This window comes from Phalacrocorax aristotelis, chromosome 18 (genome assembly GCF_949628215.1).
Source record: "Phalacrocorax aristotelis chromosome 18, bGulAri2.1, whole genome shotgun sequence".
Taxonomy (NCBI): Eukaryota; Metazoa; Chordata; class Aves; order Suliformes; family Phalacrocoracidae; genus Phalacrocorax; species Phalacrocorax aristotelis.
Window position 1 is genome coordinate 12,932,833 of NC_134293.1, and position 14,795 is coordinate 12,947,627.

General features: G+C 51.5%; 1 long non-coding RNA gene across 2 annotated transcripts; it reads left to right on the plus strand.

The window, feature by feature from the left end:
- Positions 1–74: 74 nt before the first annotated feature.
- LOC142066216 (uncharacterized) lies at positions 75–7,790 on the plus strand. Of its 2 annotated transcripts, XR_012663642.1 has the most exons (5): positions 75–237; positions 653–2,560; positions 3,196–3,785; positions 4,731–4,777; positions 5,194–7,790. It is a non-coding gene; the product is annotated as an uncharacterized LOC142066216 (long non-coding RNA). The 2 variants fall into 2 exon arrangements; XR_012663641.1 differs by having other exon boundaries at positions 4,731–7,790.
- The last annotated feature ends 7,005 nt before the right edge of the window (positions 7,791–14,795 follow it).

Below are 14,795 nucleotides of genomic sequence, written 5' to 3' on the forward strand. Positions count from 1 at the left end.
GCGCGCCCCCGCCCCCCCTCCCATCCGGGTACCGCGGCGGGGCCGCGCGCCGGGCTTTGTCCTCCGCGGTAGGCTCGCGCCGCCCGCCACCTCTTAAAGGGGCAGTGGCGCGCAGGGCATTGTGGGGGTCTGGCGGCTGTGGTGAGGCGCGGGTGTTCTCGGGTGCGGGTCCCAAGGGAGCGTCCCCTCAGCGTTAGCCTCGCCCCGCTGGGTTGGGTGGTTCCGTTCCGCGAGTGGGTGGGGGGAGCGAAGCGGCGGCTCCGCCGGGCCGGGCCCTGGGGCGGGGGAGGCGGGCGGGCCGTGCTGCTGGGCTGGGCTGGGCCGGGCCGGGCCGTGCCGTGCCGTGCTGCTGGGCCGGGCTGTTTGTCCCGGCAGCGTTGTAGGGCGGCGACAGGGGCTCGCCCAAGCGGTCCCCGGGCCGCGGCCCCGCGGGGCCGGGCCGGAGGAGGCTCCCGCGCCCCGAGGGACCGGTGTGGGGTGGGCGGTGGCACCGCGCGGCGCGCGGAGGCCGTGCCTGCGGCCTCTGTGGCGGTGGGTGCAGCTGGGTGGGAGGCCCGGGCACCCCGGGGGTGCTGCGCCAGGGGGAGGAGGCAGGGCAAGAAGCTGAGAGTTGTGGGTTTGGGCTTTTTATGGTTTTCTGTTTTTTTAGTAGACGGTGGATGTGGCAGCTTGTGTTATCTGTGCGTACTAGGGATCGGAGAGGCCGCAGCTCCAGCACTGCCTGCCAGAAGCAGTCATGGTGAAAAATACAAGCGCAGCAGTGCTCCCTCTAACCCCTTCGTCAGTGATGTGCAAAACAGATTCCACTTATAATCTAGTGTATTAAGTGATATTTGAGCAATCCTGGATCGCTCTTGTCTCATGGCACTGAGGAGTAGGTCTGCTTTGTATAGGCCTGCTGTGGCTGCTTCAGGATGAAAAGCAGCAACCTTGGCAAATTTGTTAGAGCTGTGTGGGATAAATTCAACTCCCCAGATTACCCATAATGTTAGGTACAGCCTTGGTATGACCTGGAGTATAAACGTTGCATCCTCCCATCATGAATCTCCACTAAAAAAGCTAACTGTGTAGAATGTCAACACAGGAGTTACTGCCTTATCCCAAAGGCTTCATGCAGTGCTAAAGAGAGTGGGTAATAACAGCAAATGTTCCCCCCTCCACCCTGCCAGCCCTCAGTGAATGTGCATGGAGATGTACCTGCTCCCTGGGAACTCATGAGCAGCTGGAGCTCTGCTGGGCCCTGAAGTATGGAACCTCCCCACCTCCGCTGAGCAACAAAGTCAGAAAGTCTCGGTCTCACTGGTTTGGTGTTTGGCCACCTGACTAGCCGAGCCCCCTTCTAAGCATGTGGCAAATCCATGAAAGGTGTAGTAAAGTGTGATGCTATTTCATTGAAAGTTAATCTGGTAGTTTTGAAAAGTTCCCTGACTTTCAGTGTGGTGCATACAAATGATGAGGTAGGTCAGGGTGTCACTGAATAGAAGATAACAATTTATTGGAGGGAGAATTGGGCTGGAGAAAGGTTCACAAGGAGTTGGTTTTAGAGAATGACTTAATTCTGGTAATTTACCAAGCCGTGTACAAGGCTGGGAGAGGCTGCAAGCACAGAGAAGGGTCAGGTGCAGGACAATTGGGGGAATTCCCTTCAGAAGAAAAACCATACAGAGCACAAACTTGTGTACTGAAGGAACTTCTAGGCAGGGAGTTCTTGGCTGGAAGTAACAGGAGGAGGAAATGTCCTGTTGCATGATTTTTGCTTCTGAAGTCTGCATTTCCAAGCAGATTACTAGGAACATGAGCTCTTTCCTCAGGAAGAGTGAGGAGATGTGACAGAGGGCAAACACATCGCTCAGCTGTCAGCAGATCCTCTCTCTTCTGGTGTGAAGGGGTTGATCACCCGGCAGCAGAGAAAGTCCTACATCTGGTGTACACAGAGCACGTCCATCGCCTGTGCATCCCTGCTGCCGGCGGGGTGCAGTTTGCACAAACACTGGTTTGCAGATGTCAGCCTCCTTATGTATTTGGGTTATCTAACACTGAACCAGAGCTCCAAAGGTGGTCTTGCTCCAGCAGCGTGCAGACTGGGGAGGCGGCTGGCCTGAACAGATCTGGGAAGGTATTGCTGCACAGCTGCCGCTCCAAGGCTGACTTTGGTTCTGGTTGTCCTGTTTGGTAGTCACCCTGCAAGTCCCTGGGGGTGTGAGTGGTGGTGACTGCTGCTGTCAGCCTGCAAAGCCTAGTTTCTAATTGAAAGCTGGTTTCCATCTCAGCCAGTTTTTCAGCAGTTTATCTCAACACTTCATGTTCCTGCTGGCAGAAAATATCTGATAAATACACATACCTACTCCAAAGGTTTCCTTCCATAGACTTCTGCACCCTGGGTCAGCCTGGAGCCTCAACTAACACCACTGCAGGCTTCCAGAGCACCTTCTGGAGGCTGATTTCCTTCCTCTGTGCTGAAGAAATGACATTGTGCCCTGCAACACACGCTTTCAAGCAGCGGAGGAAACGCGGTGTGCTGAAGGGCTGTGCCCTGCTGACTCACAAACGCGTCTCCTAGGTGTGTGTGCATCTGTGCTCAGCCCCTCAGTGCAAGCGGTAAAGCTTATTCTGGTGCTGTTTCCTTTCTGACAGCAATTGCAACGTGCATAAGTCCATCAAGCTAAATGTCCCCCTGTTTTCAAAGCCAATGCTTCCTTGTACACCTCTGTGCAATATGCCTGAAGTGGTGCATGGCATCTGTGCAGGGTTCAAGGACAGATATCCCCTCAGGGAAGCTACAAATCCCTTGTGTTGGTGGATGGTATCACATCTCTAAGAGCCTGTGGCATGTTTGCAGCCCTTTCGGTGCAAGAGTGCACCCAGCTCTCTTGCTGCATTGCAAAGAGTGACCCTGGTTACTGTCGCTGTACAACAGTTGTACTTCTGATCCCCACAGTGCCAGTTCCCTGCTTCCTTAGCTGAAGATACACCATTTCCTGCGTGTACCCCGCAGGGCATGCTTAGCAGGTGTTTTAGCTCCTCACACATTCCCAAAAGCATAGAAACAGCAATTTATTCCCATATGAAATCACACTGACAGCTCTCCTGTATTTTTGCTGCGCTCTGCAAAGTGGCCTTCCTCAACCTCTTTGCATCCCTGAAGCCAAGGCATGAGCACAGGATTCTTAGTAATCAAGAATTTTCCTTTCCCAGTTGAAGTCCTTCCACATGCCTTGCCAAAGCACCTTCTGAGTACACAAAGCTCAAGCTGTCCTCTGGGATGGTGTTTGGTATCTCTGACTCTTAGGACAAAGACTCATTCTTGTTATCACAGCAGGGAGAACTGGGAGCCTCTTACCTGTCCACAACCTCAGAAATCCCACCGCTGCTTCTAATAACAGCTCCAGTGGCAGAAAACCTTTTGGATACCAGAGCCAGGAGCCTGGTGCTCAGGGGAAATCCTGCAGGATCAACCCAGGGATATGGGAGCTGGTGCAGCTGCAAGTTCATACCCTACAGGTTCTAGGTCCCCGGGTACCAGCAGGCTCTGCTGCCGCACCCTTCCCCCTTGCCTTCTTAGCCCCAAAATCTTTGGTGCAGCGCTGCTGCTCACACTGCGGTACTGCTACAGAGCAACAGTCAAACGTGCAGGCAGCATTACTCAAACGGAGCCCTGAAGAGCTGGAGGATCTTTTGACAATCACCCCACTCTAACCTTGTAATGATGGGATCCAGGCAGCCACTTCAAGGAAGGAGAAGGACCCTGTCACCCAAATCCTGTCCCTCCAAGGCAGCATGTCAAAGTGAGTCATGGGGGCTTGGGAGACCCATTGCTATTTATGAGGTTCTATAAATGATGTCGCAGGCTTCCCAGCACACGGAAAACCTGTGATAGCCAAGAAACTATTCCTACCCGTTTAACAGCTGACAAGAAGGGAAGGAAGAGCCATCCAATATGTGTCCTCTGGCAGCAAGTGGGCCACCATCAGTTCCAGCAGACCAGCTCCCAGGGAATCACAGGGAAGGGAATCTGGAATTTGCGACAATGCAGATCCTTGATCCAAGCTGAGTTGCCAAATCCTTGGCAAATCCAAACTGAGTTAAGGCAGTTGAGCATTAGATGTTCTGCACCCACGAGATTTGTCATCCGAGGGTCACAAAGCCCATAGTGAAGGTATATCCTGAAAACGCCCATGCTTTTGTGTGCTAAGCGTCCATGTGCCTCCTTGGAGAAACTGGCACCTACTGGGTGATGTGGGTTCTCCTCCCTTGGTCAGAGATAACTTTACACCAGCTCAGCTATGTCACCTGCAAGCCTGTGGGCAGAGGTGGCGGTGCTTGATGCACAGAAATGTATCCAGGGCTGTCAGTGACTTGCATTCTGGTTCTCCATTCCTGTGGACGCAGAGCAGGCTTGTTCTGGTGTCGTCCCTGAGTGACATCTCTGTGTTGCTGGTTTTCTGCTGCTGGGTGGTGCCGATTGTTGCATGGCAGAAATTGTGCTTTGCTACAACCCAGCGTAGCTAAAGTTTGACTGTGCCTGTGGAAAAAGGCAGGTTTTGTGCCATTCGTACTCCCACTTCCCAGAGAGATGCCCCACAGCCCCCAGCGCTCGCTGCATTTCACTTCCTATTCCCAAACCCCACATTGCAGCTCTGTGCAAGGAGCGCCCTGGAAATGGCCAGCATCTGTCATGTACCGGGCACCTTGGGCTGCTGGTTCTTCTGAGCTTTGGCGTTTTTTTGCAGATGCGGTGAGGAGCTCCCCTGGCACTGGTACATCGCCAGGAAGGCAGGTGAATTTCTTACGCAGCTCTTCTTTCTCCCTGCCAGTCTTGAGCATGGCAGGGCTGGCTTGTAGTGCTGACACTCTGCAGTTTTGCAGCCAGCACCATTAATCTGCAGGTCTCTGAGCTTGAGTTAATTAAAGTTTGCACTCTCCCTTTGGACTGAATGAATGAAAACCCATTTTGGCTTGATGGAGATCTCTTCAGTGCTGCTCACTTATAGCCTGGTTCTCAGGAACAGAGAGACCTTTTCCCAGCATTTTAATGGTATGAAAGAACCCTAGAGTGCATGTAACTCACTGCTAACTTCCCTGGGTGTAATGCAGAAGGTGATTAATCAGATATATTTCTGTTTTAAACTGCTGCGGGTACTCCCTCATTGAATTTTCCCATTTCTTTTCTCGTGCTGTGTCCCCCGGCCTCAGCGGTAACCCAAGTGTCGTGGTTCAGCCTCAGTCAGCAACTAAACACCCCGCAGCCGCTCGCTCACTGCCCCCACCCCTGTGCGATGGGGGAGAGAATCGGAAGAGCAAATGAACTTGTTGGTTGAGATAAGCACAGTTTAATAATTACAATAAAATAATAATGATAATGATTTTGATAATAATGACAATAATGTTAATGTAATAAAATGGAAAAGGAAGGGAAAAAAAAGGGAAAAAACCCACAGAAACACAAATGACACAACCGCTCACCACCTGCCAACTGACGCTGCCCGTCCCCCAGCTGCGATTGCTGCCTCCCTCCCCCGCCAGCCCCTCCCAGTAACCTACTGGGCATGACGTTACATGATATGGAATGTCCCTTTGGCCAGTGTGAATCCCCTCTCTTGGCTGTGCCCCTTCCCCTCCTGGCTGCTCGTGCCCCTGGCAGAGCCTGGGGAGCTGGAGAAGCCCTTGACTAGTACAAGCGCTGCCCAGCAACAACCAAACCATTGGTGTGTTATCTCAACATTTTTTTCATGCTAAGTTCAAAGCACAGCACGAGGCCACCTAGAGTGAAGAAAGTTAACTATTCCAGCTAAAACCATGACACAAGATACCAGGAGATGTCAATTTTGTGTTCCTACAAATATGTATAACATGAAAAACTTTATCCGTACTTAAATATGCCATTTTTGTGTTTGACAAGTCTTCATGTCTCCATGGAAAATACCTCTGTTGAGAAACAGGAGCAGGACTCAGCTGATTTTGGTATTTTCTTGGCTTTTCTAGTCACTTTTGGCCATCAATGATCCCTTTTACATATAAATTATGTATTGTTTAAGTCCTGAAACTGTCCCAAAATGTGGTTGAAGCTTATTAAGAAATATCATTTATTTCAAGTTGGAACAGCTCATAAAAGCCTTCCCAAGGCAAAGCTCAGGTTTCTGTCCTGTCTTCAACCCTGGGAGCTACGACCCACTCTGAAGCCCACTTCTTGCCTACGCCACCCTTCCAGCCCCCGTCCCTCTGCTCACTGGGCTTTTCCGTTTGCTGTCTGCCAGGCACTGGTACACCTGTGTTACCTACTTGCACAGGGTGCTGTGTGCCCTGGGGGTTCGGCAGGAGTGGACGTACAAACTGGAACCAGTTCTGCTCCTGAGGGACAGAGCCAATGGCGTCATTCATTTCTGTAGCAGACATGAGAGTATCTGGATCTTGCACTTAATGTTTACCAGATTGTAGGTGTAATTACCAGATTATTGTCATGTATTTGACAGATTGCCTTAGTAGAAGAAGGATCACGTTATTTCTGCTGGTGGAGTAATAAAACCATTTATCTTCACAGGGTGTTATTTGTTTGAGGTGTTTGTAATCTTGGAAACAGATTTGTGCTTTGAGTATCCCTAGAACACATCAGTTAATGCACGGAACACGGTGTCTGTTGGCATACAGAAGTCACCTGTATTTTCCACAGCATTTTAAATGATTGTTTAACAGGCAGGAGATAGTGGTAATACTGTAAGATAAGATTAAAGTGAATTAACAGCATAAGAACGCATACCAGTGGAGGCAGCGACAAATACATCCCTCCCTCTTCACATGATACAACGTATGGATCCAGCAGTGTGCTTAGAGACAGGAGGAGATATTTTCCTGATGACAGAAGTCAGCTGCACCCTGGATGCTTCTTCCAAGGTGCTGGAGAGAGCTCGTGTGTTTGGGTGACTGCCAGCCCTCACTTGGCTATGGGTGCTGAGGAGGACAAGGCTCATCGCCTGTTATTTTCCTGTGCAAGTGCCCTGTTGTGCAGCAAGAAATTACTTCACAGGATCACTTAATAGGTAGAATGCAGTCACAGAGTGGGTATTTAAAGGGCTTCTCTGACAGCCTGTGTAGGGCTGCTGGACACAGTCTCTCTCTCTGTCCACTGCATTGCTACACTGGTATCTTTTAACTTGGCTTCTATGTTTGGACTAAATTTGGGCTCGTTCTTCCTACATGAAAAGGCACATCGGTGTCTTGCTGTGCTTAGCTTAGTCTCAGCCCGGTCACTTCCAAGTTTGTCCATGCAATTGGAACCTCCTCGTCTGCTCCCGTGGTGCATCCTCTGCTTGGCTTTATCACAGCAAATGCCCTTCCTTGACTCTCGTTTCTCAGCCAGTTCCTGTGTCCTGCCATGGTACTGCCAGAACTGACCCTACCCATCCTGCCTGGTGTGTGGGCAGGGGCAGGGCCTGCCAGGGTGCCTGGCTTCCCACTGGCATCCTACCATGCCAGGCAAACGGGGATGATGGGGAGCACCTGGCTGTCCTAAATGATTCTCTGGAAGTACTAATGCCTCCATGGTTTTTCTGTTCCAAGTAAGTGTCTGTCCTGGATTTGGCTGACATAAAGTTAATTTTCCTCCTAGTAGCTGGCACAGTGCTGTGTTTTGGATTTAGTGTGACAATAATGCTGATAACACACTGAAGTTTGTTGTTGTTGCTAAGTAGTGCTTACACTAGTCAAGGACCTTTCAGCTTCCCGTGCTCTGCCGGGTGAACAAGGATCTGGGAGGGGGCGCAGCCAGGACAGCTGACCCCAACTGCCCAAAGGGATATTCCATACCATGTGTCATCATGCTCAGTATATAGGCTGGGGGGAGTTGGCTGGGGATGGTGATCACTGCTCAGGGCCTGGGTGGGCATCAGTCAGTGGGTGGTGAGCAATTGTATCGTGCATCACTTGCTTTGTATATTATTATCATTATTATTATTATTATTACTACTACTAATACTAGTATTTTGCTTTATTTCAATTATTAAACTTTTTTTATCCCAACTCATGAGTTTTTTCACTTTTACTCTTCTGATTCTCTCCTCCATCCCACCATGGGGGGGTGAGCGAGCGGCTCTGTGGGGCTTAGTTGCTAGCTGGGGTTAAACCATGACAGCATCTGCCCGTAATTTCTGCACACATATATGGACCATAAAGTTATTGCTGAGGTATCTAAAGCTTTCTTATGGTCACACTTGCTCTTATTTACTGCTACTACCAGAATGGATATCTAATGCCATAAATCTAGTGGTGAGTTTAAGAATGGCATTTGAGGATGCCCATTACTTCTGTAAAGTGTTGTAGAAGTCATTTTCAAACCACAGGCAGCACACAGACAGTGAAAAAAGGATTGTGTGGTGCTTCCCATAAACCTTGACTTGATTACATGTAATTTTGTCAGACCTTAAACTGCTTGGGCTGAAATTCCTGCCATGCCTGCCTCTCTGGGCTGCAGGGGAGGGTGAGGAGAAGAGGGAAAGCTGGAGTGCAATGCAAAGAGAAGGGGGTTGGGATTTTGTGGGGCCTGTACAGACCCAGGGAGCAGTGTAGTTTGGGGAGAAGGTGTTTGGCCAAAAGGCAGAGGTGAGCCAGTACAGCCCTGCTGCGGGCTCAGACACTGTGGGGCTGCACGAGGGGTCTGGCTGTGGGGCATGACAATGTGTGGGCAGGGGCCAGCCAGGCACGAGGCAGGGAGTAGCCCCAGGGGAGCCAGGGGCAGGGCAGGGGGCCGAAGGAGGCAGGACCCACAGAGAGGGATGGGAGGGTGTGCCACCTGTCTTCCCTGTGTCCAGCATTCAGCCGTGTGCATGTTCTTCCATGGCTCAGAGGTACAGCGACGCTCTGGCATTGGTGAAGGACTGCCTGGTGAAGGTCTGGTTTCCCCCATTTGTGTCTTAGACTGAGACAGCTTGTGCAAGAAACTGCACCAAAGGTACCGTGGGATGGTGAAGGGTGTCTGTTCAGGCCCAGCTGGCTCTCCAGGGACTTCCAGTACAAAACAGCCTGCTAATTTTTGCATTAGAGCCAAACTGCATTACTCAGAGGTGGGAATCGTGCTCTGCTTATTGCGCAGGTTAAACACACACTGGCCACAGAGCTGTTAATTGACCCTGGATCTCCTACTGAAGCTGCTTTTGAAGTACCCAAAGGTTCGGTTTGCCTTCATGGGAATTACCTGTCATCGCAGTGGCTTCTCAGCCACATGGCCTCTGAGTTACTCCAGGATAGAGTACACCGGGATGGAGCACACCAAATTTCCCAGGTGCCCAGGAGGTGGCAGTCCTGCATTTAGACAATGTGTGCACACCATCCCTAGATGGCACTGAATATTTCCTGAAGAGCAGTTTGAGACTTGAAAGGAAACCCAAGTCACAGGTTCTGTGTTTGGTTCTGTTGGGAGGGAGAGGGCTATCTTTACAGTGACTGATGGCCTGCAGTGACTATTCTGTAAGACACCAAAACTGGGGTGGTGAGCCATCAGCAATGAGGAGCCTGTGCTCAGCAGACAAGTGTTCCTGGGTATGTGTTAATGGTGTAAACCTCAGCAATGGGAGGTATCACCACAGATGGATGACTTGGAGATGGGAGGTCTGTGTGGCTTCAGCTCCTCCAAGTTTGAGGACTTTTAATCAGAGCCAAGTGAAAGCTTCCGTACAAGTAAGGCATTTGACACTGTCTCCCATAGCACCCTCACAGGCAAGCTAAGGAAGTGTGGGCTGGATGAGAGGACACAGAACTGGCTCAGCAACAGAACTCAGGGGCGCAATCAGTGGGGCAGAGCCTGGCTGGAGGCCTGTCACTAGTGGTGTCCCCCAGGGGTCTGTGCTGGGTCCAGTCCTGCCCAACGTATTCATCAATGACCTGGATGATGGGATAGAGCGTAACCTCAGCACGTTTGCTGTTGACACCAAGCTGGGAGGAGCGGCTGATACACCAGAGGCTGCGCTGCCATCCAGCAAGCCCTGGCCAGGCTGGAGAGCTGGGCCCAGGGGAACCTCAGGGAATCCAACATGAGCAAGTGCCAGGTCCTGCCCCTGGGGAGGAACAACCCCCCGCACCAGCACAGGCTGGGGGGGACCTGCTGGAGAGCGGCTCTGCTGGGAAGGCCCTGGGGGTGCTGGGGGGCAGCGAGGTGACCCTGAGCCAGCACCGGGCCCTTGGGGCCAAGGGGGCCAGCGGTGTCCTGGGGTGCATGGAAAGGAGTGTGGCCAGCAGGGTGAGGGAGGTTATCCTCCCCCTCTGCTCTGCCCTAGTGAGGCCACATCTAGGGTGCTGCGTCCAGTTCTGGGCCCCCCAGTTTAAGAAGGACAGGGAACTGCTGGAGCAAGCCCAGCGCAGAGCTGCCGAGGTGATCAGGGGCTGGAGCATCTCACTTATGAGGAAAGGCTGAGAGACCTGGGCTTGTTCAGCCTGGAGAAGAGAAGGCTGAGGGGGGATCTCATCAATGCCTATAAATACCTGAAGGGCGGGTGTCAGGAGGATGGGGCCGGACTCTTTTCAGTGGTGCCCAACGCCAGGCCAAGGGGCCACGGGCACAAGCTGGAACACGGGAAGTTCCACCTGAACATGAGGACAAGCCCCTTCCCTGTGCGGGTGCCAGAGCAGGGGCACAGGCTGCCCAGAGGGGCTGTGGGGTCCCTTCCCCGGAGACATTCACCCCCCGCCTGGACGCGGCCCTGTGCCCCTGCTCTGGGGGTGCCTGCTCCAGCAGGGGGTGGGACGGGGTGAGCTCCAGGGGGCCCTTCCAACTCCCGCCAGTCTGTAATTCTGTGACTGAGCCCCCTGTAATGGAGCCTGACCATCAGCTACCTCTTCCCAGTTGGAGTCATGGCTAGCACCTTTAGCATTAAAGTGGAGAGTGCATGATGGGAACCTTCCTTTCTTGCCCTCACTGCCAACCCCTGTCCCTACCAGCAGCCCCATCTGTTGCCCTGCTCTCCACTTCCAGCCCTCAGCTGCTGTCTTGCTTCCCTTCAGTCCCCATCCTCCCTTGCATCCCCAAGTCGGCCTTTGTCCTCTCCAGGGCCCTCCGTCCTCTTTCCAGCCTGGCTCAGGGGCTGTGCCCTCTCTCCATCTCCCATCCTGCACTCATCCACCTTTCTTGCCCTTTGGTCTGTGAGAGGTGACATTGTCAGTGGGACGGTTTTCTGCTCAAAGGAGGAACAGCAGAGCTGAGCAAGGGGCACAGTTGCTGGAAGGGTGCTAGGAGCCATCCTCCATGCACAGCCCCTCACAGAGGCTGCTGGAGATAACCAGCAACAACTTGGGGTCTAATTCTGTGTTACTGCAAACTTGTCTTTGCCATTAGGGATCAGGAGGCACATACAATTACTTTTACCCTTGAGATGATGGCAAATGTTCTGTTTGCTAAGCAAAACACTGAACGCATCGAGGAAATCCATCGTTGAACCCGTCTCAGTTTTCTCTCAACAAGGGACAAACAACAAACACATCAGTCAATTGCAGCTCCTTGGGCACAAGCCGATGTGCCTCACCTCCCAGGTGCCTGTCCTGGGCTGCAGCTTCAAAATTCTTCTTCCCTTTACTGTTCCTCTAGAAAGAGAGTCATCAGTGTTAGTGATGTGGTGCTGCACAGAGCACCTACAAGGAGACTTCAGATCGCAAATACACTGCAGGTATAGAGCTTCTAAATCTGGAGACAGCTAGGCCCAAAGGGTCAACCAAGGAGAGCATCTTCTCAAATGAGAAGAATCCTGGCATAAGAAAACAGCTTGGGAAAGATCTGATCTTCAAAGCAAGAAAAGGAACTTCTCTGGATTATTTTTAGGTTACAAACAGAACTCTGTAGTGGAAAATGCTGTCACAATGCTCTGCTCAGCACTCCAAAAAATGATGGTTGCAGTCATGTTGCAGATCCGTAAATTCCTTTGGGAAATGAAACCTATTCATGCCTTTTCTCTTTAAAACCACATAAGCAATTCTAAAAATCCCCCTATTGAAATTCTGTTCTTTAGTAGATGCTTTGTAGTCTTTATTCTTTAAACTTTGCAAATGTTTATGGTTATGTAATACTGTACTGAACTTGTCAGTTATTTCTTGGCCACTTTTCTACTTAAGGGTGAAAAACTGTTGTTCTTCAAACTTTTTCAACCCTAAGAGCTTCTTTTCAAATGTTTCTATGTGAATGTAGGAGACTGGTGCCTTTACATCACAGCTGCCAGATGCCATCTCAGTATGTGCCGACGCACACCCAAAAACCTCTCAGACTGGATGCTGCAGCAAAACCTTTCAGCATGAAATACTCACATTAGTCAGGGAATTAATTTGTTATGATTCCTTTGCCAGCTTAGGACAAGAAGGCAGCTTGCTCTCCTGACTGGCCAGTTCTTCCTTTGATGCCTGTCTCAGGCTGAAGGCTGTTTAAGAAGCACTGACACTTAACAGGGCTGTTTTAAAGTTGAAAGATGTACATATAGGAAGTAGAAGTGTTTGGACTCATTTGAAACCGCCTTTCATTCCTGTTAAACCCTGGTGGAACTAAAGAGATTTATTTGAGAAAATGAGCTGAATACAAGGAGACAAAACTGCGTCTGTGAGGATGTTGTCAGATTTTCCCTCTTCAGAGACAAAAGCAGATTTACAAGTCTGGTACATGTGTGTTTGGAGAGTGAGTTTGAAGAGCTGGTGACCCACAGGAGCAAGGAGCCAGCGAGCAGTGGGAGAGGTGGCACATGGGTCTCACTGGGCTGGCCCTGCTGCTGGTCCAGCTCACAGCTAGGCAGTGCAGAGCAGGGGCTCGTGCCCCTGTTGCCTGGCCTGAGGGCACCTGGGGAAATGCTGCACTGGTGACATTCCTGGCAGCTTCCAAACACATGCTTTAACTCAGAGACATTTGACCTGCTGGTTTGCAAAACCCTTCTTTGGGTCACTTACTCCCTCCCTTGATGGACCTTTAATTACACAGGATCCCTGGACATAGCGTCCTGCTGATCTATTGGCTGTTCTTGGGATCTGCGCTTGAAAACTCTTTCCTCTTGTGTTCCTACACCTTGAGCAATGATGTTCCTCTGTCAACTCCCATGACTATTCAGACCTCCCAGTTACCCAGTCCTGCTCTTCCAGCTGGTGGCAGCACCGTGGCCCTGTGGCATGCTGGTGACAGCAAGGCTGGTGCACGCTCTGCTGCCACCACTTTTCTGGTGACTGCAGTTTGGCCTGAGGACCCTGGCCCAGCTTGGAGACTGGGAGCACCACCTGGCTGGAGCCTGCAATGCTTGCACCGAAACTGTGGGCTGCAGCAGAAAACCCTGCTGGGCCATGGGTCTTGGTGTTGCAAGTGGGTGTTGCACCTTGCTGAAACAGGGGTTTGATGGAACAAGGTCCATGCACAGGAGTAAGGGGCAGTGCATGGACCCAAACAGCTCTGCTGATGGCAAGTCCTGCAGCTGCTCTCAGAGCTTGTTTCTGTGCAAGGCTTTGCTTAACTGTGCACTGATGTAAATCAGGGCATCTTTCTCTGGCCACAGCTGCACAAAATGGAAGGATGTTTGTGTCCTTCTGGGGCCACTTGGCCTGTTATCCCTTGACACAGGCAGCTGAGGTTGCTGGGACTTCTTGCAGAAGGACATTTCAATCCTTCTCTGTGAGTCTTTTTTCTCCTCCTTTGTCCTGCCCTGTGACTCTCTGCAAGGAAGACTTTTGGTTTCAGAGAGGATTCATGGACTAGCACAAGTCAAACCTGCCCGAAGTGTCCAAAGCCAGGACGAGCCTGGGTTATGACCCTAAATGTGACTTTGGCCATCTGGGTCATGACATGCTTCTCCCCTGAACCCCGTAGCTCTCAACAACTGAAATGAGGGTTTGCCATGCACCCCAGTGCCCACTGGACCACACAGTGCCAGGCTCGCACTAGCTCCCTGGGCATTGTGCAGGCAAGAGCCACCATAAGTAAAGCAGGACCTGAGAGCAGGACATGGCCCCTGGGTGGGTGCCTGAGGCTGCCACTGTGCTGTCCCCACTGATGCTCCTTGGCGAGTAATGCGGGCTCCTGCAGTGCTTCACATTGGGACCTGCAGGTAGCCGATGGTCTCATGTCTTTCCGATAAAAAGGAGAGAGCTGATAAATTCTGGAGCCAGAAGAGCCACAGAATGGGGTCTTCAGGGAGGATTTAGTTAGCAGTGGCCCAGATATATCAAACTGTCTCCTGCACAAAGCGATATCCCATTAGTGCTCCTCTTTGTGCAGCACAGCTTATGTGACTTATCCTATTAGATGGCTGACGCTAGTTTGATATATTCCAAGGACGCTGTGCTAAACTTTCTGTTAAAGTTTTCCCCAGCTTATTTCAGTCAATCACCTCCAATGGAAACAGCCACCTGCTGTGGTGCGGTGATGTCTGTGTCCCTGCCAGGCAGGGAGGATCCTGGTGGGGTAAGCAGAGCAGCACCTGATGAGCTCGCAGGGGTCCAGCTGCAGGAAAACCCCGACCCCATCACGTGCCATGGTTCACACATGGCTGGCAGGGGATGCCCCCAAACAGCACCAACATCACTGACCCTCTCCCAGCATGGCAGCAAGCGCTGCCCAGCTCTTGGGCTCATAGCACATGACATGGGTGCCGATCCCATGGAGACACATATTGATGCTCTTTCTCTCTGCTGCTTAATGGCAAGGCATCCCCCACGTGTGCCAGTGTCACCTCTCCTTTTCTGGCTCCAGCCTGGAGTTAATCCAGCTGGACTCTAGTTTCTTTCCAACATCAGTGAGCTGTTGAACTGGACCAAAAGGCTCTCGCTTTACTCTGTACTTATGAGCCTGGAGCACG